Source organism: Macrobrachium nipponense, chromosome 24 (genome assembly GCF_015104395.2).
Source record: "Macrobrachium nipponense isolate FS-2020 chromosome 24, ASM1510439v2, whole genome shotgun sequence".
NCBI classification, from domain to species: Eukaryota; Metazoa; Arthropoda; class Malacostraca; order Decapoda; family Palaemonidae; genus Macrobrachium; species Macrobrachium nipponense.
Genome location: NC_061091.1, coordinates 30,103,197 through 30,107,516, shown reverse-complemented (window position 1 = coordinate 30,107,516; position 4,320 = coordinate 30,103,197).

Genomic DNA, 4,320 nt, shown 5'->3' with positions numbered 1-4,320 from the left:
CATATACTACTGTGGCAACCTCTGGCGCGGCGTAAAAACCCGTAAGTTCAATGCCTTTCATATATGCAAAGTATAGCTTATGCAATCCATAATGGGTTGAATACTTGCATATACTACTGTGGCAACCTCTGGCGCGGCATAAAAACCCGTAAGTTCAATGCCTTTCATATATGCAAAGTATGGCTTATGCAATCCATAATGGGTTGAATACTTGCATATACTACCGTGGCAACCTCTGGCGCGGCGTAAAAACCTGTAAGTTCAATGCCTTTCATATATGCAAGGCAAAGTATGGCTTATGTAATCCACAATGGGTTGAATACTTGCATATAATACTGTGGCAACCTCTGGCGTGGTGTAAAAACCCGTAAGTTCAATGCCTTTCATATATGCAAAGTATGGCTTATGCAATCCATAATGGGTTGAATACTTGCATATACTACCGTGGCAACCTCTGGCGTGGCGTAAAAACCCATAAGTTCAATGCCTTTCATATATGCAAGGCAAAGTATGGCTTATGTAATCCATAATGGGTTGAATACTTGCATATAATACTGTGGCAACCTCTGGCGCGGCGTAAAAACCCGTAAGTTCAATGCCTTTCATATATGCAAAGTATGGCTTATGCAATCCATAATGGGTTGAATACTTGCATATACTAATGTGGCAACCTCTGGCGCGGCGTAAAAACCCGTAACGTTCATGCCTTTATATATGCAAAGTATGGCTTATGCAATCCATAAAGGGTTGAATACTTGCATATATTACAGTGGCAACCTTTGGCGCGGCGTAAAAACCCGTAAGTTCAATGCCTTTCATATATGCCAAGTATGGCTTATGCAATGCATAATGGGTTGAATACTTGCATATACTACTGTGGCAACCTCTGGCGCGGCGTAAAAACCCGTAAGTTCAATGCCTTTTATATATGCAAAGTATGGCTTATGCAATGCATAATGGGTTGAATACTTGCATATACTACTGTGGCAACCTCTGGCGCGGCGTAAAAACCCGTAAGTTCAATGCCTTTCATATATGCAAAGTATGGCTTATGCAATCCATAATGGGTTGAATACTTGCATATACTACTGTGGCAACCTCTGGCGCGGCATAAAAACCCGTAAGTTCAATGCCTTTCATATATGCAAAGTATGGCTTATGCAATGCATAATGGGTTGAATACATATACTAGTGTGGCAACCTCTGGCGCGGTGTAAAAACCCGTAAGTTCAATGCCTTTTATATGCAAAGTATGGCTATGCAATGCATAATGGGTTGAATACTTGCATATACTACTGTGGCAACCTCTGGCGCAGCGTAAAAACCCGTAAGTTCAATGCCTTTTATATATGCAAAGTATGGCTTATGCAATGCATAATGGGTTGAATACTTGCATATACTAGTGTGGCAACCTCTGGCGCGGTGTAAAAACCCGTAAGTTCAATGCCTTTTATATATGCAAAGTATGGCTTATGCAATGCATAATGGGTTGAATACTTGCATATACTACTGTGGCAGCCTCTGGCGCGGCGTAAAAACCCGTAAGTTCAATGCCTTTTATATATGCAAAGTATGGCTTATGCAATGCATAATGGGTTGAATACTTGCATATACTAGTGTGGCAACCTCTGGCGCGGTGTAAAAACCCGTAAGTTCAATGCCTTTTATATATGCAAAGTATGGCTTATGCAATGCATAATGGGTTGAAACTTACTTTTTGCATATACTAGTGGTGGCAACCTCTGGCGCGGTGTAAAAAACCCGTAAGTTTCAATGCCTTTTATATATGCAAAGTATGGCTTATGCATTGCATAATGGGTTGAATACTTGCATATACTACTGTGGCAACCTCTGGCGCGGTGTAAAAACCTGTAAGTTCAATGCCTTTCATATATGTAAAGTATGGCTATGCAATGCATAATGGGTTGAATACTTGCATATACTACTGTGGCAACCTCTGGCGCAGCGTAAAAACCCATAAGTTCAATGGCCTTTTCATATATGCAAAGTATGGCTTATGGCAATGCAATAAGGGGTTGGGTTGCAACACCTTGGCAACACATGACTTAGGGTGGTTGGAACCTAACCTTTCCTGGCGGGGCGGTAAAAATAAACCCGTAAGTTCAGTGCCTTTCATATATGCAAAGTATGGCTTATGCAATCCATAATGGGTTGAATACTTGCATATACTAATGTGGCAACCTCTGGCGCGGCGTAAAAATCCGTAAGTTCAATGCATTTCATATATGCAAAGTATGGCTTATGCAATCCATAATGGGTTGAATACTTGCTATACTACGTGGCAACCTCTGGCGCGTCGTAAAAAACCCGTAAGTTCAATGCCTTTCATATATGCAAAGTATGGCTTATGTAATCGATAATGGGTTTGAATACTTGCATATAATACTGTGGCAACCTCTGGCGCGGCGTAAAAAACCCCGTAAGTTCAATGCCTTTCATATATGCAAAGTATGGCTTATGTAATCCATAATGGGTTGAATACTTGCATATAATACTGTGGCAACCTCTGGCGCGGCGTAAAAACCCGTAAGTTCAATGCCTTTCATATATGCAAAGTATGGCTTATGCAATGCATAATGGGTTGAATACTTGCATATACTAACGTGGCAACCTCTGGCACGGCGTAAAAACCCGTAAGTTCGTGGCAACCTTTGGCGTGGCGTAAAAACCCGTAAGTTCAATGCCTCATACAGTACGTGCAAAATATTTGATCCTGGTGTGGCAGGAGGAAAAATTCCATCTCTCTTGGCTAGCTATTGGAGCTGAGAATGGGGAAGGGTCCATCCCTGGCAAAAATAAAACCCCATTCGATGACACTCCATTGGCGAGGATGCCCCAGGGATGAGATCGCTTCCGATCGCTAAAGGCCCATAATTATATATATTTATATATATAATTATATACATATATTTATATATGTATATATATATAAATGTATATACTGTATATATCATATATAATACACACATAATATATGTTAAATGTATATATATATATCTATATATATATATATATATATATATATATATATATATATATATATTATATATATATATATATATATATATATATATATATATATATATATATATATATATATATATATATTATATGGCTGACTGCCTAAGTGAGTGTGTGTGCGTGAATGTGTACTAAAAATGGCTGTCTGGCTGTGTATCTACAGTATGTATATGTGTATAATATATATATATATATATATATATATATATATATATATATATATAATCTATATATATATATATATATATATTTCATACCTATATATATTATATATATATATATATATATATAATGTGTGTTTAATGTGACATATAATTATATATATATAGTATATATATTATATATATATATAGATATATATATATATATATATATAATATGATATATATATATCTATATATATAGATATATTACTATATCTATATATGATATATATATATATATATTATATTATATATATATATATATATCACACATATATATATATATTATATATCTATATATATATATATATATATATATATATATATATATATATTTTATAATATTAATTATTATATATAATGTGTGTGTATGTATATATATATATATATATTATATATATATATATATATTATATATATATATATATTATATAACATATATATATATATATATATATATGATATATATTTTTGTATATATATATATATATATATATATATATATAATATATATATATATATTGTGTGTATATATATACAAATACACACACATATTCATATTGTAGATATACAGCTAGACAGCCATTTTTAGTACACATTCACACACACATACACACTCACACAGACAGTCAGCTATATTTCCACAACCACGCACTCAAGTACACGCAATGCTTTTGACGAACATCACCGCTGCTCACCAGCAAAACGGAACAGAAAGAATGAGGAGCAGCCTCTCCTCTAGTAGTGGAGGTGAAAGTGGCAGCTTTAGTCAAACACTGTGTATAACAACAAGCGGTTGAATGTTAATTAAGGAGTTGGGAATAGGGAGTTGGGATAGTGGGCTATAAATAAGCCTAGGATATTCAGTGGGAAATAATAATAATAATCAATAATAATAATAATAATAATAATAATAATAATAATAATAATAATAATAATAATGTGGCAAAAGCCCTCCACTGGAGCCTGTGCAAGAAACATCAGCTTCCTTGCAGTAATAAGTGGTACGAGCACCAACCCGAAGGAGTGATAGAAAAACGATTAGGCAAAGATCCTCTGGGACTATGGTATCAGA